Here is a 25,123-nt window from a genome sequence, read left to right as displayed (position 1 = left end):
TTAGTATTTAAAAATACGTACTATGACTGTCCTGTTGCACACATTTAAGAATAAATGATAATTGTTGTATTCGTGTGTGAATTCCTCTAGCATGTTTGTTGTTTGGTTTTATTCTATTCCTCTATTGTGTACGGGGAGATATCAACTACAGGCTTTGAACTTTCTATTTTATTTTTACGGAAATTTATTTAACATTTATGCACGCATTTATCAATACAGCAATTTCACTTACAATTATTTGAATTTTTTTTACTCCGAACTCAATCAGATATTTTGAACTAATCTATGGAATATGTTGATTCTTTTTGCTGACAAAGCTTCAGTTTCACTAATACAAATATCCCTGTTCTGTATAACAGGTCACTAATACAAATATACCTGTTCTGTATAGCAGGTCACTAATACAAATATCCCTGTTCTGTATAGCAGGTCACTAATACAAATATCCCTGTTCTGTATAACTGACACTAATACAAATATCCCTGTTCTGTATAACAGACACTAATACAAATATCCCTGTTCTGTATAACAGGTCACTGACACTGGAGAAGTTAGAATGACCGGTTAATTTCTTCCAAGGATAGCAGCTGTCAAATTGAAATGTAGCACAACAGTGTATGCAATTTCTTCTGTTTAGCACGGGAAGTCTTAAACGGGGAATCCTAAAAGATTACTGCAGATATATATTCTTTCGGATTGCTCTTTCCCGAGATTATCCCGAGATTATTCTCCCCAGTTTCATTGCTTTTGAAAAAGCAGAGGATGTGGAATATGAATAAATTGTCAGACTTCAAAATTCAGACGCGGTGATTATATTGGAAGGGATAGCAAATTTCCAGTTTGCTTAGATCTAATAGAGACTTGTCTGAACAAAGACACAACCTATAGACCAAAAGATGTTCAGTGGTTCAAGAGTCTTGATGTGAAAAAAAAATATGAAGATTAAATATTGCAGTATAGACTTCGTGTCCAAAGAGCTTAAGAGCGCACGATCACATCTATCACAATTTACGGTACACTCTCTCACGGGCATAGATTAAAATTTTACGTTGAAATTAATTGGCATCATACATATTTCGGTGCACAGCAAGAGTGTTTTCATGAAGATGTCATTATGGTTTTGATTTATTAGGTCCTCGCTTACATATTCCGAAACGATTAAGAGTGGACATGTTACATACAATCTTTCATGAGAGCATGGCTTATACAGGAAACAATTCCTCCTCGCAGAATACTGAAAGTTGAAAATTATTAACCTTTTGATAAGGTTTTGTCGCCATGTTTGGTAAATTATTGTTGTTATATATCCATTCAACTCGACACTTTTGTATACTCTATCCCAAAGATAATTTATATTTGGTCACAGTTTTATCGACACTCACTTTGCAACAACTATTACAGTAGATCTATGAGCATCTTTCATCGCTTAAGGTATTGGAAAAGATTAATTCTAATATTGCAGCTACTAGTACCTCGCGACATTGACAAATAGATGACATACTTAAAGTATCGTTTAAGTCATATGTTTCAATACATTTAGGACAGGTATTATCAATTTTGTCGTGAAATAAATCGATACCTTCATGTTCTGTTTTCACTTTGTCTGCATGATTTATACTTCTTAGCCTCAGTGATTAAGTGTTGGACGCGTAATCCTACATGCGAAAGTTGGACGCCCGTTATTTAAGCCCAGTTCTTGTCAGGTTGGGACAATCACTTAGCCGCTGTTTCATAGGTGTGATATAATCAATAAAGTGTTAAAGTAACGTTTAAATCAATATCATATAATCCCGTCTATTTTTCAACTATTAGTGGTGCTTGTCAGAATAAAGATTTTGTTTGCTGACCTACTATCTGTCTAACCGTTCCGGTGGCCTAGTGGTTAGAGCGTCCGCCTCGGATGCGGGAGGTCGAGGGTTCGACTCTCAGCCGAGACATACCAAAGACATAAAACTGGTACTAACAACTGCCTCGCTAGACTCTCAGCATTAAGAGCTTAGTTATAGGACTAGTCGGCCTGGTATCAGGATAATGCGACTGGGTGGGACATCATGCTACATATCTGCGGCAAGACATCACCATAAACTGCCGCACTGCAGACATCGTAGCGATATGACTGAAAAATTGTTGAAGCTCCTTTAAAAATCCAAATCACGCGTAATATCTGCCTAGCATGGTGTACCAAAAAAGGAGACAAAACTATGTGTACTGCTTGAACGGTATCGATGTAACAGTAATGTGTGTATCCAATTCTCATTGCAAATCTCAATTATGTTTAAGCAAGAGTACTTCATGCCGTTGTAGCAATGAAATATCACGTTGCAATAGTATTTTAAACAGTGGTTTCGTTATAATGATATTGAAATAACGTTGCGACGATATTTTGAGTTGTTGCAACGTTACTCTATAACGTTCCGACGATACAAATTACCTTCACAACGGTAATATTTGATTTGTCATGTTCAAGATGTTATCTGAGAATGGGTATCTTTTAAAAATACCGTCACAAAGGCGACATTAATACACAGCTGCAATTCCAGATACAGTCACATTGGTACCTGAGTGTCATTGTAACGGTATATATTAGATTTGCATCAGCAGATATTACCGTAGTATCAACAAAACGTTCCGTTCCAAGAATACTTGGAAAACACTGCAAAAGTATTGGAAATTATGGTCCATTTCATGCACCATATCATAAAGAGCATGGCGATATATCTAAAAGCAGCTAAAAGCCGAAGGAAGCCGAGTGAACCAGGGTGCCAACAAAAGTAAAATAAACAGTGCATTTTCTAACATTCCAGTGCTAAAGCGGAACGAATGTTGATGCAATCTATACACGTACGTAATTTAAATACGTTTTACTATATATAACCAAGTTGCCTTTAGTGTAAGTGATTGTCAGTTTACTATCAAAATCCCCTTTTCCTGAACTCAGTGTTTCTTACCGTGTCTCCTTTAGGAAGACGTAGGGTGAAGAACTCGCAATGCAAAAGACTCACTGCAAGCCCCGAAACAAAAATGACCGGTCTTCTTGTCTAAAGTCGATCGTAATGGATAATACCGTTAAACTAGTTAACTATTTAAACTAACTAAATTAATTAAGTAGTTAACTAAACAAATGTTAATATCTTCAGAAATGGTCTGTGTAAACTCCATGAAATACTAAAGACATGGTTTATAATTTAATCAGAACTATAAGATTCTCAACGTTTTCGAACGTTAAACCAGATCATTTAAAAGCGATTGCTACACCATCGGGGAAGGGCCAGGTATAATTTGTGCTGTTAAGAATTTCCGTTAGGTAAAATTCGTATCAGTTTACAAAGTCTTCATTTCGTATTAGAAAACATGTCTTTATTTCAAGACTCCATATTTGTATAGTAAATTTCGGTGGCGTACATGCCAAACTTTAACTCAAATAAATATACTTGGCTCTTTTGTATTTACCAAGATTTGCACTCGTAAGCGTAATACTAGATCTTTGATAATACGAAAACTTATGCGGGTCTATTATATTGATCTTTAATAAGCAAATAAATGTCCACACTCCAAATGGCTTCTTTTATTCCCGCTTCAAGACTTCCTCATTTGCTCAAAAAAAACACTGAACAATAAAACCAAGTCGTCTTGTACATTGCCTTACAAGATCAATACTTCAATACAAATACACGAGACGATGACTGTCATAGGGGTCTGAATAGTCTTATGTGTACTTGTGTTACACGGGGGGAGTGAATGTCCCTCCGTATTTGGTTTTCGTTATCTAGGGGTTGACCGCCTTCGATGTTATTGCCCGGTTCGAGTAAATAGAAATATAAGTGGTGAAACTTATAGGTGGAATAGATAGAGATCTGAGCAGGTATATAGAACAAACCAACACGAGCCCCCGTACATATAAACAAACAATTTAATAAATTACATACAAACACTGTGAAAGTTCATTACATCAGGAGTGTACTCTGCTTTTAGAAATTTAACTTTCACCGAAATACAAAGAAAACGCAAATAGATTTAAATAAGATAGCCAATCTGTTACTGATAGATTTAGTTCATCATAAGATCGAGTGAACAATCGAAGTCAACGTCTTGTATGATTTCATAACCTGCTCGTCCTCAGTCTGTTTTTGCTTCCTCTGTCGCTGTTCAGACCCCTTGGATCTCGGGATGATACTTTCTACCACCCGTCTCAGGACACTCTCAAAATACTTCTTCAGAGATTAACACGTCGCAGGGTTGCGTCACAGGATTATATGTCTCACTGCACTCTTCTCTATGCTTCTCCGTATAGGTCTCAGAATAACATCACTCATTAGTTCATACGTCTCTGGAGCTATTTTCTCCCTTTTAAATAAATATAAATAGAGACAACCTAAATTTCCCGTTATTTATGAAACGGTTAATTCTTCATTATTCTCCCTCGTTATCAGATTTCACTATCAGTGCTAAACAGACGCTAAGGCTATCAATCGACTCCACATGTCCTATAATGACCCTAGTTAGTCAAATGGCTAATTCGTTACGCCTTGACCTTACACATTACCACATACACAGCGAATAAATAGGATACATCACGTCAATCAATTACTAGATCATTTCCGTCATACACACTTATTCTTAATCATACGTGAAATCTTCTAAATTCGGCGAATTCACACGGATTCTTGAAATCATATTAACTAATGTAATGCATTAAATTCTTAGAACATCATTCTTATGCAAACAAGACGACAAATTCAAACAATTCGTCAAACTTATCTAAAGAAGATTAATGTACAACTTCCTATGCATAAACTCAACACAGTTATACTTCATAAAGCAAATTATTACACGAATGTAGAAAAAAAGATTCATGCAGATACAAATAAATAACTTCAGCAAGGCATTATATATGGCATCAACAAATTACATGGAATTGTCACACTACCTTTGCCGTCAACGTTTTTCCTCCCCCTAATCGGTAAATTAGTTCGTCGGTTCCTTTCGACAATCGTCCCCTTTTTGGACAACAGTTTTACGGAAATTTCTTGCAAATTTCCGGAGTCATAACCTTTGGATCTCCTCTTGTAGGAAAAGCTTAGACTGATTAAAATTCGATGCGGGCGATATTAAAACCTATGAAATGTTGTGTTGGAACACGCCCTCTCATTTAGCGTACCAATCAGAATCAAATATCTCTGCCGCCCTTTTTTCCAGAGGCGCCAAAGTCAGGGTCAACTTGACCCTGGTAGTTTGAGTAACAGAGTTTCTGCATTCTCTCAATTGTGACAACTTTACCATGAAAATGAACTTTTCCTCGTCCTAAAGTGTCCGCCTGGCTGCTGTATAAACAAATGTTTAATTAGGAACAGAATTCTCCCTCTAAAGGACATTACCGTACACGGTAGTATGGCGATATGATACGCGCTTGTCTCCATAAATCTAATTAATGGTTGTCTGGTCTCAGCTAATGTATTCTTGTTAGATCGACATAAAATTTGCTACTTCACAACTTGGAACGTACCAAAGTACTCGTTAACAAATCACAATTTAAAGAACGACAGCACCCTCACCCATCCACTTTTCCTTAACTATTTGTGGGCCAAACACCTGTGATTTTCTTTTAATTTTTGCAACTTTTCTTTAGAGATGTCGACATATCGATAGATAATCCAAAAGTGAAACTTTTCAGCAGAGATGTCGATAAATCAATAGATAATCCAAAAGTGAAACTTTTCATCATCATTAAACCTTTTGGTTCTTTTGAATTTTTGTATGTGCTGTTAAATACAGCTGATAATTAAAAATGTGTCATGCCGAGGAGTGAATTACGCGCAGTTATCTTCTAAATAGTTTGTACTCGGATTTTTTAGGTAAATTTTGATTAATTATTTAATATTCCAAAAAATGGTCACAGACAAAAAAGTAGTCAAAAATGTGATGCCCCTTTATCTTCTAACCTTCACAGGCAAGACAATACATTTCTTATTAATGAAGTCATCCAACCCTATTTCAGTGACATTTGTCCACTAATGACGTATTCTCAACAAATCTTGTGTTAGTAGGAGTTAAGGTAGAAAAGTAATTTAATATTGTCAGATTATAATTATAAAACAATTTCGACTCTTTTTTTCTTCGAAAGATGAAAAGTGCTTTCACACAGAAAGAACAAAGAAATGGATTAATTCAACATAGTTTAATTGACCATACAGACGACTGTGTTTAGTGACTAATGAATCATCCCTGCAGAAAATATAACGGGAACTAAACACTTCAAGTCATTAATAGAACATGCTTTCATAAAACCTAAGAAACAATAGTATTCCTCAGATCAGATAACAGTTATCTGAAACAAAATAAATTCTGAACATACAATGCATATGTTATTGGTCATCAATATGTGTACGCGTCTAGGTTTCAGAATGTTATTTTTCAAATTGGCCTCATCGTGCTTGATATGAATTTGTCCATAATTATAAAAATGACAGTAAAATAACACCCAAATGTTATAAACACCCATGACGATATAATAATGTTCTCTGTTATACATTTTTTAATCTTTTTGGACAGTAAACATAAGATCCTGACAGCTTGTTTAAACATCTGAATAATGTGTGTGTTACATCCTGCATGGTCGACAGGGCTGATCCACTAGCCCTGCATGATGGACATGGCTGATTCATTGCCCCGCATGATAGACATGGCTTATTTGCAAACATTTGAGACACCTATTTGGACAAATAGCTCTTTCTTGTGCTTTTGACACAACTCACCAATCATTGCAATGTTGTGTTTCAAATATCAGCCATGATAGCTGGTCCATCATTTTGCTGTTGAAACTAATCGGCTTCTTCGGCATAAAATGTCATCCTGATTGCCTTTCCTTTTCTAAATCAACATGATGAACTGTTCTATAAATTTAAGATAAAACAAATACTCTGTCTAAAAATAAAGCTGTGTCTTTCTTATTACCAAATTAATTTTTAAATACATAAACATTGTTTCTTTACACTATCAAACTTAATTCACTGGATGTTTTCACACCTTAAAGACCAATTTAAGAAAAACCTCGGATGCTTGGTTTGCTTGATTGATCTTTACTTTATTATTGTTCTCTGTGTCATTAGTTTTACGACACTATAATGGTTTTTGTTGTTTTTATAGTGAAAGAAACGCTGATACTTTTACATCAAGAGTATGTCTGCTGCTGAATAGTATGAAGAACAGCGTAGATGAGATCAATCGGGCGTGGGTACCTTAATGTTTTGTTAGCATAATTAGCTAGCAAATATGACCAATAGGATTATAACTATGTTACTATTGTTACGTATGTCTGATTTAATTTATATTTGATTTTATTTAATTGTTTGTAAGTTTTAAAATCATTTTATTTTAATTACATGTCAAAGTAATCTAATTTAGTTTACTACGAATTTTATATTTTGCAGAAAATTCAGTTTGACCAGAATCTTTTCATAAACACCTAATAATAAAAACACTGTTTCTATTTCTGACTTAGTTCCCGACCTTGATTCAGAAATCATGAGACAAGTAAACACCTTTTTATTTTTATTTTAGTGTGACAAAAACAGATTCATTTCCATAACCAAAAATCAATGACTTTATTGACAAGATCGGAAATGCCAAGTATGTCACCAAATTTGACCTTCTGAAAGGATTTTGGCAAATTTCATTAAGGGAAAGAGCAAAGGAAATTTCGGCATTCGTGACTCCAGATGTACTTTATCAATATAAAGTTATACCGTTTGGGATGAAATGGTTGCCAAGTACTTTTCAACGTCTGATGAATACGAATACCTCTGGTCTAGATAAGTGTGATGCTTACATCGACGAATCGACGACGTCATCATCTACAAGGACACCTGGAAAGAACATTTAGCAACAATTCAGAAATTCTTTCACAGACTCACTGATGCAACTTTGACAATTATTTTTATCCAAACGTGAGTTCTGCCGTACTTGTGTAACATTTCTAGGACATATCGTGGGACATGGAAAAGTTAAAACTATAGACGCTAAGGTCAAGGCTATCTCTGACTTCCCTGATCCTGTTAGTAAAAAACAACTTTTTAGGTATGGCTGGATACAATCGGAAAATGTATTCCCATTTTTCCAAAATTGCTGAACCCCTGACAAATGTATTGAGTAAGAAAAACATGTTTCTTTGGAATGAAAAATATCAGGAGGCTTTTATTAAGTTAAAAGCCATACTTAAAAGCTCGCCAGTTCTTACAGCTACAAATTTCAGTCAATCATTTAAACTGAATGTTGATGCAAGTGATGTAAGGGTTGGTGCATTATTGATTCAAGAAGATTGAAATGGTGCTGATCCTCGAGTGTGCTATTTTGCTAAGAAATTAAATAAGTACCAAAGGACTTATTCAACAATCGAGAAGGAATGTTTTGCTTTTAGATTGGCATTACAACATTTCAAAGTTTACATTAATTCAGCTCCTTCTTCGATTGTTGTGTTTAGTGATTACAAACCCCTTACTTTCATCGGCAAGATAAAAAATAAAAGTCAACGCCTACTAAGGTTGAGTTTGTTGCTACAGGAATATAATATTGACATCGGGAACATCAAAGGAAACGATAATTTAACAACAGCTGCATTTCCCGTGTACAGAAATAGTATTTCATGTACACATTGTATAATTCATAAAAGTTCTTCTTATGTTATGTTTTTAAACTCATATATAATTAATATATGGCAAAACGACAGCTTTATTATATAAATCTTTCTTTTTCGTTATGGGGAGAAGTGTCATGTATATTTAATTTAATTTATATTTGAATTAATTTAATTTTGTGTTTGTTATTTGTTTCTACTCCATTACATGATATGGTAATGTAACTTTATTTACTAGAATAGAGTTTAATTCTGACTAGTTCACTTTATTTTCAAATTAAACAATTAATAATAGGAACTTTGTACGTAATGCTGACCTAGTTCCTGACCTTGATTCAGAACCAGTGATGGTTTCTAGTAAACAACTTTTTTTTTCTCAGAGTAAGAATCATAAAGGAGATTCAATGCCATATCTGGCCTACATATCAAATAGCATGCATCAATTAGGTTTATCCAGAGGATCGACCCACATCCGAGCATCTGTATTACGTTTTAGCAAGATTTATTATTGCTGTTTTGAGAAATAATGGTCATTCTTGCCATAACACTGGAGAAGTAGAGTGTTGTATGCTGTGACTAGTTTTCGGGCTAATTAATTTTTTCTTCATATTATTTGGTTTCCAAGAGATTAGATCTCCCTGGAAATAACTGTGCTCTAAATTAATTCTTGGACAAAGAGAGCTATCAAACTTTATACAGAATTCAAACTGGAATATTATTTTCTGTGCTTCAATAAAGAACTGTTGACACATCAGTACGACGCTGACCACAGCATACGTCATCGCCTTCCAGTTTGCATTTGCATTCGAACTCAGTTTCATTTAGGACTTTGTGTTACTAGGACTTCTATTTTTTAATTCTTGGATTATTTTTGGATTTGATTCGTACAACCGTAAGTTCCTCTTGTCCTTTTTACCTTGTTTTTCTAGGGAAATAAATTATTTGTTAAATTTTACAAAGCTTGTTGTGTTCACTTTTTCTTGTTACGTTTTGTAAGAGCCTAGACACGTAACATTACATGCATAAATACATACATACATACATACAGACAGACAGACAGACTGTTCTAGACTGAAGAAAATAAATTGTTTTTCAAACACGATGTAGCGAATAACTAACTTCAACATTCTGATTACATTGATTTTGAAATATGGCTAATAACAATCCTTTCAAAGGCATTTGATCCAGCAAGGAATCTCCTGTGTCAGGGGTTGATTAAAATAAATGTAAACAACTGACAACGGATAATACAAAACTAGTTTCTAACCAGCCTAATCACTTTCGACTCAAAATTAGTCTTTATCAAAGGCAAACAAAAAACACAGACAAAACAAGAAGAAAACACAAACGAGCGTTAAAGTTACAAAATTTTACATGACTATTTCTAAAGGAATAAATAAATGATGGAATTCTTAAATCGTAAAACTAATTAAAACCATTTCTTCATATATATATTTGAAAATATTAAATGTTAGCATGTTTATGCATTGGATGCTGCTTCTAAGCAGCAAACAGATAAAGGAAATGACAAAGTCACAAACAGGTTTGTTCCTAGAGATATGCTGAACCAACAGGTTGAAGAAAAGGAGAAAGGAAAAATGGAACTCTTGACACTTTGTCAAAAGTCAATTGGCACGTCCGCACAGCTACTTCGAAAGTTTATAGAGAAATGGACATAATTTTACTCGTGTCACAGACATGGAGAATCCACGGTACAAGATCTGTGAGAAAACGGAAAGACTGAAACATGCGGACTACCTGAAACAGCTTCTCCACCACTATCTCCCAATAGTTGTACCTCTTCATTTACTTACAACTTTTGCTAATAATAATGCTACCACTTTTGGTAATCCTACTGCTGCCGTTAATGCTACCACTATAACAATAACAGCAACTACTACTTATAATAATACTATAACTAATAATAATAATAATAATAATAATAATAACAATAACAAAAAAAAACAAAAACAAAAATAATAATAATAATAATAACAATAATAATAATAATAATAATCAAATTAGTAATAATATTGGCATGTTGTATGCAGGAGTCTGAATGTGTAATATAGTTCGTGACCGAGTTTCTCAGCATCAGCCTTACAAATGTACCATACACCAGCTTTCACCTATGAAGGTTGTTGCCAGTCATTGTGGCTATACCTCACGTTTCTGGGCAATGCCCACGACTTCGGCTCACTCGATGACCAGAGACTAACAATCCAACCAAAACTGAACATAGCCTTCGACTATCTTGAGACAAGGAACATGGTCCACTGACTAGGGGCACTAACACGGAAAGAATTTATTATTGTTAGTATTTTTTTAAAAAAATGTACTATGACATGTCTTGTTGCACACATAAGAATAAATGATAATTGTTGCATTCAGGTGTGAATTCCTCTAGCATGCTTGTTGTTTGGCTTTATTATATTCATCTATTGTGTACGGCGAGATATCAGCTGCAGGCTTTGAACTTTCTATTTTATTTTTACGGAAATTTATTTCACATTTCTACACGCATTTATCAATACAGCAATTTCACTTGCACTTATTTTAATTTTTTTTACTCCGAACTCAATCAGGTATTTTGAACTAATCTATGGAATATGTTGATTCTTTTTGCTAACAAAGCTTCAGTTTCACTAATACAAATATCCCTTTTCTGTATAGCAGGTCACTGACACTTGAGAAGTTAGACTGACAGGTTAATTTCTTCCAAGGATATCATCATCATCATTGGCGACTCGATCTCGAAAGACCATGCGAATAGCGCCCTTGGGGTGTTGTCTGTCTCTGTTGCATCGTCTGTTGTGGCTGTGCAGGCCTATACGTGAGTGACAGTCCCTATTGCAGTTGGTGCAGACATACTGGGAAGTCTGCGTTACTATGGTTGCTGCTGCGTTCTTCTTTCTCTTACGTTTCTCTGCCGCCAACTGGCCTCTCCTCGCATCAGCGACTGATATGCCATTGTTTACCATCAGTCTCCAGGTGCCTCGGTCCTCGGCCAGCTCTTCCCAGCCATCGGGTGAAATTTTGCATGCCTTCATGTCCCTCTTGCACACATCTTTGAAACGGAGTGAGGGGCGTCCGACTCTTCTCATGCCAGTGGCCAGCTGTCCATATAGGATGTCCTTTGGCAGCCTTCCATCCTCCATGCGTCGGACGTGACCCAGCCACCGAAGGCGGCGTTTAATTAGCAGGGAGTACATGCTGAGGGTACTTGCACGCTGCAGGATCTCGCTGTGTGGAACATGGTCTTGCCAGCTGATTTTCAGGATGCGTTTTAGGCACCGTATATGGAAGGAGTTGAGCCGGCGTTCTTGCCTCATGTAGGTACTCCAGGTCTCACTTCCATATAGAAGGGTGCTGAGAACGCAGGCCTGGTAGACTCGGACCTTGGTGTGCTCTGTCAGCGCGTTGTTTTCCCACACCCTCTTCGTTAATCGAGCCATGATGGTGTTTGCCTTTCCAAGCCTTCTGTCCAGCTCCATATCAATCGAGAGAGTGTTGCTGATGGTTGACCCTAGCTAGGTAAAGTTGTTGACTGCTTCCAGGGTGACCCAGTTGATTTTGATGGAAGGGGCAATGGTGGTATCTTGCACGCTCACATTTGTTTTTTCCAAGCTGATGGTGAGACCAAACTGCGTGCAGGCAACAGCAAAACGGTCTCCCAGTCTCTGAAGGGCTTCATCGGTGTGGGCCACAAGAGCTGCGTCATCTGCAAAAAGCATCTCCCTGATGAGCACAGCTCTCACTTTGGTCTTTGAGCGCAGTCGTGGCAGGTTGAACAGCCTCCCGTTGGACCTGGTGTGTAGATATATGCCATCCGTGGACGTGTCGAAGGCGTAGGACAGGAACAGGGAGAAGAATATCCCAAAAAGTGTTGGTGCCAGCACGCAGCTCTGCTTCATACCACTGTTAATTGGGAAGGAGGTTGAGGAGGATCCATCATACAGGACTGTTCCCTTCATATCTGCATGGAAAGAGATTATCATGCTGAGGAGTTTTGGGGGGCAACCGATCTTACTCAGAAGTTCAAAAAGGCCCTTCCTGCTGACCAAGTCAAAGGCCTTGGTGAGGTCGATGAACATCATGTAGAGTGGTTGACCTTGCTCTCTGCTCTTCTCTTGGAGTTGTCGTAGGGAGAAGATTATGTCTGTCGTCGACCTGCCTGCTCTGAAGCCGCACTGTGATTCCGGGTAATCACGGTCTGCCAGCAACTGCAGCCTGTTGAGTATGATGCGGGCGTACACTTTACCAACAATACTCATGAGCGAGATCCCTCTGTAATTATTACAGTCACTGCGGTCGCCCTTGTTTTTGTAAAGGGTCACAATTGTGGCATCACGCATGTCTTGGGGAACTACTCCTTCCTCCCAGCAGCGGCAAAGTAGCTCGTGCAGTGGTTTAATCAATGCTGGTTTTCCACGTTTGATAGCTTCGGACGGGATGCTGTCACTACCTGGTGCTTTGTCGTTTGGAAGGCAGTCGATTGCTTTGCTGAGCTCTTCTAAGGTTGGCACTTTGTCGAGCTCTTCCATGGTGGGCAGATTCTTTATGCTGCTGAGGGTTGCATCAGTGACTGACGTTTCTCGGGAGTATAGTTCTGAGTAGTGCTCCACCCATCTGGCCATCTGTTGCCCACGGTCTGTGATCTTCTCTCCCGTCAGGGATTTCAGGGGAGCGACCCCTTTCACTGTAGGGCCTAGAGCCTTCTTGATACCACTGTACATACCTTGGATGTGTCCGGACTCGGCACTGCGCTGGATCCCTTCACACAGTTGTTGCCAGTACTCGTTCGCACACTGTCTAGCAATGCGTTGGGTGTTACTTCGGGCACTTCTGAGAACAGCAAGCGTTAGTTCATTAGGTCATTTTTTGTAAGCTATGAAGGCTTTTCGTTTCTCCTCGATTTGTGGTTCCATCCTTGATAGGTGTGCATTGAACCAGTCCTGGCTGGGTCGTTCCTTCTTGCCAAACGTTGACATAGCTGTACTGTAGATGGCACCCTTCATGGCGTTCCACTTGGCTGTAGCGTCGTACTAAGGCAGGTCCTGGAGAGCCTTGTTCAGGGCAGACACATACTCCTCCACCTTGGCAGGGACTGACATCTGCGCAGTGTTTATGCGAGGACGTCCTTTTGGTTTTGAGCGGTGTAGCGTGTGTGGCTGTAGTCGCACTCTGCTGCTCATAAGGGCATGGTCGGAGTCACAGTCTGCACTGTGGTAGGTTCTGGTGGAGAGGACGCTGTTAAGGGCAGAGCGCCTGGTGATGACCAAGTCGAGTTGGTGCCAGTGATGAGATCTGGGGTGTTTCCATGACACTTTGTGTTGTGGCTTACACTTGAAGAAGGTGTTTGAGAAGCACAGGCCATGGTAGGTGCATAGCTCCAGCAGTCTCTGGCCGTTTTCGTTGGTCTTTCCAGTGCCATGATATTTGAGGCAGGTAGGCCATGACTCGTGGTCCGCACCTACTCTGGCATTAAAGTGGCCGAGGAGGAATAGTGGTTCATTTTTGGGGCATCCTTTGATCTCTTTGTCCAGCTGCCCATAGAACTGATCCTTCACGACTTCTGATGACGTGAGGGTTGGGGCGTAGACACTGATGATGTTGACAGGACCTGAAGCAGTGGTGAGGCGGATGGACAAGAGAAGCTCAGTGCCCCCTGTGGGAGGTTCAACCGAGGCCAGGAGATTGTTTCTGATGGCAAAGCCCACTCCGTGCTGACGAGGCTCCTCAGGTTCTCGACCCTTCCAGAAGAAGGTGTAGATTTCCTCTCTGAGGGAGCCACTAGAGGCGAGCCTGGTTTCCTGGAGGGCAACTATGCTGATATTTAGTCTGGTGAGTTCTCTATCGATGATGGCCGTCTTTCTGGTGTCGTCCACTTCTCTGAGGTCGTCGGAGATGCATGTACACATGGTGCGCACATTCCAGCTTGCAAATCGAAGAGCTGGAGTCTTCTTTATTGGTTTCTTGTTTCTTTTGTCTGGCGTGGAATTACCGTCTGCTTGTCATGCTGAACAACACACTGAGCTCCAGACACCCACTGGAGCAGGCAGACGATGGCGGGTCAACACCTTATTGACCGGGGGCTGCCCGGCTTGAGGCGGGCGATAGTTGGCCAGTGGGACACGACGATCCCTCCCACCGTCAAAGCTGACCCGTGGCGCCCCTTCCCTACGCCAATCGGGAGGGACTTATAACCCGTAAACTGTCAGCTTCCGTGTTGTTTCCTCACTCAGTAGCGAGACTGGAGTGTCCTCTCCAGGGCGCAAGCCTGGGCGTGGAATATGGAGATCCTGGGCTGCCCAGACGTCAGGATCCCCCTCTCGTCCTTGCTGGTGGGGTCCAAAGGAATGCTGAGCATGACATTTGGCACCAGTTTGGATGCAGGAGCTGCCGGAAGGAGGTCGTAGTCGACCCCCTGCCGCCTTAGGGGCTCCACTCCTGATTTTCTGTCTGGGTTTACTCCCGTAGTCTTTCCTTCTCCCTAAGATATCCACAAGGCAGTGGAGCCATAATCCAATGGATGGGACTTGGCTGGTTTTGAATCAGAGTTTCCTTCTCCTAGATGAACTGCCTGACAAGGCTAACGAGCTTCATCTGCCCGGGTTTGGGGTCAGAGTTTCCCTTCTCTTAGACTGGTTGCCTGCCAAGGCTAATGAGCCCAGTCTGCCCACCCAGTTATACCGCCGGGTACTCGGTCGCGCCACACAGCAGGTTCTGTTAAAACAGGGGGCACCGCGTGAAGGTGCTGCTGTGGACACAATAGTGTAGGAGAGGCCATATGCAAGTAACCTCCTGCCCCGCAGAGCGAGACAGTGGTCCTGCGGCGATCACTACACCTGTTTAGCACTTGAAGTCTTAAAAGGGGAATCCTACAAGAGTACTGCGGATATATATTCATTCGGATTGCTCTTTCCTGTGGTTATTCTCTCCAGTTTCAATGCTTTCGAAAAACAGAGGATATGTTGTAATATGGATAAATTGTCAGACTTTAAAATTCAGACGTGCTGATTGTATTTGATGGGATGGCAAATTTCCAGTTTACTTAGATCAAGTCAAGACTTGTCTGAACAAAGACACAACCCATAGACCAAAAGATTTTCAGTGGTTCAAGAGTCTTAATGTGAAAAACATTATGAAGATTAAATATTGCAGTATAGACTGCGTGTCCAACCAGCTTATGAGCGCGCGATCACATCTAACGTAATTTACGGTATACACACTCTCATGGCATAGACGAAAGTTTTACGTTGAAATTAGTTTGATATTATACATGTTTCGGTACACAGCATATGTGTGATCATGAAGATGTCAGTATGGTTTTTATTTATTATGTCCTCGCTTACATATTCCGAAACGATGAACAGTGGACATGTTACATACAATGAAACGATTAAGAGTGGACATGCTACATATTCCGAAAAGATTAAGAGTGGACATGTTATATATTCCGAAACGATTAAGAGTGGACATGTTATATACAATGAAACGATTAAGAGTGGACATGTTATATATTCCAAAACGATTAAGAGTGGATATGTTACATATTCCGAAACGATTAAGAGTGGACATGTTACATACAATCTTTCATGAGAGCATAGCTTATCCAGGAAACAATTCCTCCTCACAGAATACTGAAAGTTGAAAATTATGAGCATTTTGATGATGTTTTGTCGCCATGTTTGGTAAATTATTCGTTGTTGTTATGTATCCATTCAACTCGACACTTTTGTATTCTCTATCTCAAAGATAATTTGTATTTGATCAGTTTTATCGACACTCACTTTGCAACATCTTCAATTGCTTAAAGTATTGGACAAGATTAATTCAAATATTGTAGTTAGCCTCAATGATTAAGTGTTGGACGCGTAATCCTACATACGAAAGTTCGACACCCGTTATTTAAGCCCAGTTCTTGTCAGGTTGGGACAATCACTTAGCCGCTATTTCATAGGTGTGATATAATCAATAAAGTGTTAGAGTAACGTTTAAATCAATATCATATAATGCTGTCTATTTTTCAACTATTAGTTGTCCTTGTCATAATTAAGATTTTGTTTGCTGACCTACTATCTGTCTAACCGTTTCGGTGGCCTAGTGGTAAAAGCGTCCGCCTCGGAGGTCGTGGGTTCGAATCCCAGCCGAGACATACCAAAGACATAAAAATTGTACTAACAACTGCCTCGCTAGACATTCAGGATTAAGAAGTTAGTATTAGGACTGGTCGGCCTGCCAGTTAACATTGCGAAGCTCAATAATGTTGACGCAACATTACTTCATGCCGTTGTAACGATGAAATATCACGTTGCGACAGTATTTTAAAACCTTGTTTCGTTGTAATGATATTGAAATAACGTTACGACGATATTTTTTGTTGTTGCAACGTTGCTCTATAACGTTCCGACGATACAAATCACCTTCACAACGGTAATATTTGATTTGTCATGTTCAAGATGTTATCTGAGCATGGGTATCTATTAAAAATACTGTCACAAAGGCGACATTAATACACAGCTGCAATTCCAGATACAGTCACATTGGTGCCTGAGTGTCATTGTAACGGTATATGTTAGATTTGCAACAGCAGACATTAACGTAGTATCAACAAAACGTTCCGTTCCAAGAATACTTGAATAACACTGCAAAAGTATTGGAAATTATGGTCCATTTCATGCACCATATCATAAAGAGTATATTTAAAAGCAGTTAAAGCCGAAGGAAGCCAAGTGAACCAGGGTTCCAACAAAAGTAAAATGAACAATGCAGATTCTAACACTCCAGCGCATTATCTGACAGACGTCAGATCTTGGTCCTCGCAGTTGGCAATAGAATGCTCATTTTGCGACGTCAGATCTATAATCCGTGCCGTTAGCAGTGTGATGCTCATTATACACAGAAAATTACGTTATTCAATAAAATTCCAAAACCAATTGATTCAGAACAGTTTGAATACTTTCGAACTGTCCTTTTGAAACCGTATATCATTTATTTTTTCTTTTAGTAAATTTAAAGTTTGCTCCTGGCAGATCCACAGCTTTTACCACGAAAACTTCTTGCACAATGCACTATTAACCATTAGAGGTAATCGTATTAACAGAAAACAAAAATATTGAACTCTGAATTATTTTATTCATATAGTGCTAAAATGGAATCAATGTTGATGCAATCTAAACACGCATGTAATTTAAATAAGTTTTAATATATATAACTATGTTGTCTTTGCTGTACGTAATTGTCATTTCGCTATCAAAATCCCCTTTTCCTGAACTCAATGTTTCTTACCGTGTCTCCTTTAGGAACACGTAGGGTGAAGAACTCGCTATGCAAAAGACTCACTGCAAGCCCGAAACAAAAATGACCGGTCTTCTTGTCTAAAGTCGATCATAATACCGTATAAGTAGTTAACTATTTAAACTAATTAAATTAATTAAGTAGTTAACTATTTAAACTAACTGAATTAATTAAGTAGTTAACTAAACAAATGTTAATATCTTCAGAAAAGGTCTGTGTAAACTCCATGAAATACTAAAGACATGGTTTATAATTTAATCAGAACTATAAGATTCTCAAAGTTTTTGAACGTTAAACCAGATCATTTAAAAGCGATTGCTACACCATGGGGGAATGGCCAGGTATAGTTTGTGCTGTTAAGAATTTCGGTCAGGTAAAATTCTTATCAGTTTACAAAGTCTTCATTTCGTATTAGAAAACATGTCTTTATTTCAAGACTCCATATTTGTAGTAAATTTCGGTGGCGTACATGCCAAACTTTAACTCAAATAAATATACTTGGTTCTTTTGTATTTACCACGATTTGCACTCGTAAGCGTAATACTAGATCTTTGATGATACGAAAACTAATGCGGGTCTATTATATTGATCTGTAACAAGCAAATAAATATCCACACTACAATTGGCTTCTTTTATTCCCGCTTCAAAACTTCCTCATTTGATCAAAAAAAACCCACTGAAAAATAAAACCAAGTCCTCTTGTACATTGCCTTACAAGATCAATAATTTAGGACAAATACATGAAACGATGACTGTCACAGGGGTCTCAATAGTCGTATGTGTACTTGGAACGTACCAACGTTAATAAATCACAATTTAAGGAACGGCAGCACCCCCACCCACCCACATTTACAAAGCTATTCGTAGGCCAAGCACCTGTAATTTTCTTTTAATTTTTGCAACTTTTCATTAGAGATGTCGACATATCGATAGATAATCCAAAAGTGAAACTTTTCAGCAGAGATGTCGATATATCGATAGATAATCCAAAAGTGAAATTTTTCAGCAGAGATGTCGATATATCGATAGATAATCCAAAAGTGAAACTTTTTATCATCATTAAACCTTTTAGTTCTTTTGAATTTTTTGTATGTGCTGTTAAATACAGCTGATAATTAAAATGTGTCATGCCGAGGAATGAATTACGCGCAATTATCTTCCAAATAGTATGTACTCGGATTTTGGAGGTAAATTTTGATTAATTATTTATTATTCCAAAAATGGTCACGGATATTAAAAAAAGTAGTCAAAAATGCTATGTCCCCTTTATCTTCTACCCTTCACAGGCAAGACAATACATTTCTTATTAACGAAGTCGTCCAACCATATTTCAGTGACAGGTGTCCACTAATGTCGTATTCTTAGCAAATATTATGTCAGTAAGAGTTAAAGTAGATAAGTCCTTTAATAAGGTCAGAATTAATTTAATGTTACCATATGCATCTTTATTTATGTAATACCTTCCTCTAGATCATGATTATAAAACAATTTCGACTCTTTTTTGTTTCTTCGAAAGATGAAAAGCACTTTCACATAGAAAGAACAAAGAAATGGACTAATTCAACATAGTTTAATTTACCATACAGACGACTGTGTTTGGTTAGTAATGATATATATTGTCGCTGCAGACAATGTAACGGGAACAAAACACTTCAGTTCATTAATAGAACATTGCTTTCATAAAATCTAAGAAACAATAGTATTCCCCGAATCACATGACAGTTATTTGAAACAAAATAAATTCTGAACGTACAATGCACATTTTATTGGTCATCGATACGTGTACATGTTGGTCATCAATATGTGTACCCGTTTGGTCATCAATATGTGTACCCGTTGGTCATCAATATGTGTACCCGTTTGGTCATCGATATGTGTACGCGTTGGTCATCAATATGTGTACCCGTTTGATCATCAATATGTGTACCCGTTGGTCATCAATATGTGTACCCGTTGGTCATCAATATGTGTACCCGTTGGTTATCAATATGTGTACCCGTGTAGGTTTCAGAATGTTATTTTTCAAATTGGCCTCATCGTGCTTGATATGAATGTGTCCATAATTTAAAAATAACAGCAAAATATCACTTAAATGTTTTAAACACCATGGCGATATAATAACGTTCTGTATTATACATTTTTAATCTTTTGAGACAGTAAACATAAGATCCTGACAGCTAGCTTAAACATCTGAATAATGTGTGTGTTACATCCTGCATGATCGACAGGGCTGATCCATTAGCAAGAGACAAATAAGATGCATCTTATATTTACAAAATATCATTATTACCCACTAACGCCACTCCCAAGGGTAAGATCAAAATTTTGCACAATCTACAAGGACAAAACTAATATGGACTCAATGTTTGTGTTCCTACCATATTGGTGCTTTAGTTCAAGATCGTTACACGTACATACTGCATGACATATTCATGTGCTTCTTGGAATTAGTCGGGGATAAAACTTCATACTAAAACAGTTTAAATATAGCCTTTACACAGTACTACAACGGAATCACGGGATGAGCACGGTGACCTAGATAATTTAAGACGAAAGATGATGTATCTAAAATAATCATGTTTGCATTGATTTTGCTTTTATTTGTCATCTCTGAACGAATTATTAATAACAATTTGCAGTCTAAATGTCGAGTAAATTTTAGTTCTCAGCAGGAAATCAAGCATTTTAATGCTCATTTATCTAGTAAGGCACTGTACAAGTTCTCCTTTAGTATTACCCTTTATAGAACGGCACTGTACAAGTTCTCCTTTAGTATTACCCATTATAGTAAGGCACTGTACAAGTTCTCCTTTAGTATTACCCATTATAGAACGGCATTGTACAAGTTGCGCTTTAGTACTGCCCATTATAGTAAGGCACTGTACAAGTTCCCCTTTAGTACTGCCTATTATAGTAAGGCGCTGTTTAAGTTCTGTTAGTACAGCCCATTATAGTAAGGCACTGTACTAGTTCTTTTAGTAATGCCCATTATTGTAAGGCACTGTAGAAGTTCTCTTTTTGTACTGCCCATTATAAAAAGGCACTGTAAAAGTTCTCTTTTAGTACTGCCCATAATAGTATGGCACTATACGAATTATTTTAGTACTGCACATTATGGTAAGGCACTGTACAAGTTCCCCTTTAGTACTGCCCATTATGGTGAGGCACTGTACAAGTTCCCTTTTAGTACTGCCCATTATGGTGAGGCACTGTACAAGTTCCCCTTTAGTACTGCCCATTATGGTGAGGCACTGTACAAGTTCCCCTTTAGTACTGCACATTATGGTGAGGCACTGTACAAGTTCCCCTTTAGTACTGCACATTTCATAGAGGCCATAAGTATGGGAATTTAATGTACATGAGATAGTTATGTGCATATAATAAAACTTGATGCATTAATCAAACAAGCTATTTCTTACAAGTCAGCTGTTTACATATTACCTGCAATTATGAGTAGATTTATCATCAAACAGATTACTCAAAGGATATTTAGACAATCACGTTGAAATAACTCTTATAAATATCATGGAATCTGGATTTATACACACAAAAACAAAGAGAAAAATCAAGGTCGCGATGTACTCCAACCATGAACGTTGTTAGTTCTCAGTATAAAAACTCATGTATCAATATTTCTGACTCAAGCGGTTTTATTTTCAAACAAGTGTTATTTTACCGATGTCAGATGACTTCATGCTTGGGTTTAGCTATAATCTGGGAGTATGAAATTCAACGTTTCATTTGGCGCATAGTTTAATGGCTTTGGGGAAAGCTCTAGTATGCATACAATTTTGTCAGCATGACTTTGTACGCAAATCACTTAGCATATTTTAAACTTTTTTTTCTTTTTATCTAAATTAGAGAATGTTTACATTTGGAGTATCTTCCACAAAGGACTTTATTTTTAAAAATGTAAAGGCACCACTTTGGGAGTGTCGCCTACGCTACAACACATTAATATAGATATGCCCAATAGATAAAACTTATTAAAAAATAAACTACAAGTTCAGTTGCGAGTATGGCACACCAACAGCTGATTCATCATGCTTCCCTTAGTCACCTCATACGACATGTACGCATGCGCATATAATGGCATGCACATCGGGCCTATTCTATATTCCTGAGCCTGCATGGATTTTAAAAATGAAACAATTTAATACTAAATTTATATCAGGTTTTTTCAGCCTTCTGAAAAATATTTAATTTTCAGGTCCCTATGTAGATAAAATACGTAATATTAATGTAAGTATTCACAATAATAAAAAGCTGCTAATATATGCAAATATTTGAATGACTGACAACAAAAGAATTCTTGAAAGATATATTTCTCCTTTTTTGCTTAAAACACAGGTGAACTGAAAAGCAATTTACTTCACAGAGAGGTATTTAAAATACAATATTTTGTTTTATCTTCTTTATTTACATTACAAGATAGTTTTTTTTAGTTATATATACAGCAATAAATCCATACCGCTGGTTAATTATACTTGAACACGTCAGAATTTATGCACTAATTCTTTTAAAAGGAAATAAATTTTCATCTGTAGAGCTGCATTTCTGTTTAAAAGCTCGTTCTCAAGTCGTTGTAAAGTCTCACAAGAATGCTGAATTTCATAGCTACGACAGATCTCTCACTACAAAACCTCTCAGTATACTGCTAATACTTAAATTACTGTTCTAGTATTGCTTTCAATATATTTCACTTGGTTTTAATTCTTGACAATTGAAAATCAATTATAAGCTGGTTTCATATAATTATATAATGTATAAACTCAATTATAAATCAAAGACAACTGCAAACAACATAGACCTTGCTTTACCATTGCATTATGCCCCCCCCCCCCCCCAGCAGATAAGGGTTGATACTGACTTATTTACTGATTACTCCTGGCGAACCTCACTGACCTAGATTCGCTGGTGCATTATGCGATGGCAAATCTGTTTTGTTTGGAATTTGACTTGACTTATAAGTTAGTATATTCGGTATCCCTTCTTTATGTTTTGTGCACTATTATGACACGGTCTTGGTGGTGTATGTGTGTGTTTTGCAATTGTAACGTTGCTTTAACAATTTTTCAGTCATATTCAGTGTGGCAGTTGATGGTGATGTCTACCACTGGGCATCATGCCACAGACATGTAGAATGATGTCCCACCCAGCACATTATCCTGACACCAGGCCGACCAGTCCTAACACCAACCTCCTAATGATGAGTGCCTACCGAGGCAGCTGTTAGTACCATTTGTATAAGTCTTTGGTACGATTCGGCGGAGGTTCGAACTAGCGACCTCCCGCATATGAAGCGGACGCTCTAACATTATAATCTGTGTTACTTTAATGACGGAGGAACACACACACACACACACACACACACACACACACACATATATATATATATATATATATATATATATATATATATATATATATATATATATATATATATATATATATAGTACAATCGATCTAACTATGAAGCTTGTTGAAAATCATGACTATACGCATAAAAGCAAGTTTACCGTGTTGAAATTTCAAATAATCCCTGGGTGTTGTAACAGGAGACTGCAAATATTTCGCAACAATGTAAACATTTATTTATGATGAAAGATCAACAGAATTTTACTCATCTTCACAGGCCAATCCCCCTTGACCTAGTATAACAGTAATGTGCGTCTCGTTCAACGACTGGCTGGATACTGAGTGTTACAGTTTGTGACATGTGCCTCTAAACTTGGTATATACTGTACAAGATAAAAGCCTAATTTTCTCCATGTATTGTTATGTCAGAAACGGGTTCATGTTAGAATTGTCAATAAAAGAAACCTGATATGTAATCCTAAACCACTTCAGGATGTTTAGTTATGTTTCCATTACCATCAAAATTTGAAGAGCATGAAATGGTCTCCATGGTGAAACAAATATCAAGATTTGAACCCGACTGCTTGCATTCAACAGCTCTGAATGCAAACAAAATATTTTTGTTTGACATATTTTTTACACATAATCAAATTTTTGTATTTAAAATATATTAATTCTTCATTAATTCAAGTCATATAAGAGTTATCTGTTTCAGACATGTGTTGTACTTAATGAAAAGATACATGCAAAACAGACAAATATTTTGAATGTATTGCTTGAGATACGGTCACACCCTTCTATGGCAAATACACCCGGACATGTCACAAATACAGATTATTCGTCCATCAACTTACAGTGAGTTTTCAACTTGCATCTACTCAACACCAGCATTGTCAAGTAGTAAAGCGACGTCACTAATGATGGGTTGATTGTTGACGTAAACATTTACATGACGTATCGTAAATTCTTTTTTCCAAAATGCTGATGGGAATGGGCATTTGGAATATCCTTGGCCTTTTCATTGAAATAGAGAAAGAAACCTTGAATTTAATTCGCTACCATTAAGAACTATAATCAAAACTACTTTTATCCACATAGCACAATATGGCGACAAAAGGAGACGAAGTTACGATCAAAACATTGACTGCCTTTTCACTTGCAACGTATGTGTTGTACTCCGAACCCATCAAATTTATTTTTATTCCCACAACAATTTCCGAGGTTTGTCTCCACTTGACCGAGATGACCAAACGATCTTCAGATAGAGGAATGGAACGACAGATATGCTAATTGTTACCTCGTATTACTTTATCAGATCGTTAGTATCTAATTTAGAGAGATATCAATACATGTTTACCATGTCGATTTCGTGCCAATTACACGCTAATTTTACCAGGACTTTAATTATGAACTAAATCGGTGGATTAATAGCAGTGAGTATAAGAAAACATAATTATTAACTAATCAAGAAGACTGGTCTATGTCTATATCAAACAAAGTACACTTATATTGCAAGATGACATTATACAAGACAGTTACGTTGTACCATAACGATACAAACATTTCACGTATCTGTTAAAGTGAGATATCGCAGATGAAGCTGTGAATAAAATGGAGATTGGAAGACAATAACAGATACACTAAGCATGACTATTAGTAGGTGTGTGTCCGTTTGAAGTGTGTGCTATGGATGGATGGATGGATGGGGTTTTCTATAAGGATTTACAGCAGTAACAATGTTGTATCCCTGAATTGCTCCTAAATCAGATAAAATATAATAGAGCCAAGTCTGAAATGTTGGGTATATTGCTGACGAGAATATTTATATGATTTAAT

At 37.5% G+C, this 25,123-nt stretch overlaps 1 long non-coding RNA gene across 1 annotated transcript; it reads right to left on the bottom strand.

Annotated features, from left to right (window-relative positions):
* Nucleotides 1–3,892: 3,892 nt before the first annotated feature.
* LOC149804091 (uncharacterized) lies at nucleotides 3,893–5,109 on the bottom strand. The gene is made up of 2 exons (XR_016420005.1): nucleotides 4,928–5,109; nucleotides 3,893–4,344 (listed from the first exon to the last, which is right to left on the bottom strand). It is a non-coding gene; the product is annotated as an uncharacterized LOC149804091 (long non-coding RNA).
* Nucleotides 5,110–25,123: the final 20,014 nt, after the last annotated feature.

The sequence above is a fragment of the Sinohyriopsis cumingii genome, chromosome 3 (genome assembly GCF_028554795.1).
Source record: "Sinohyriopsis cumingii isolate HCF-2022 chromosome 3, ASM2855479v2, whole genome shotgun sequence".
NCBI lineage: Eukaryota > Metazoa > Mollusca > Bivalvia > Unionida > Unionidae > Sinohyriopsis > Sinohyriopsis cumingii.
This window is presented reverse-complemented; position numbering and strand designations above follow the sequence as displayed.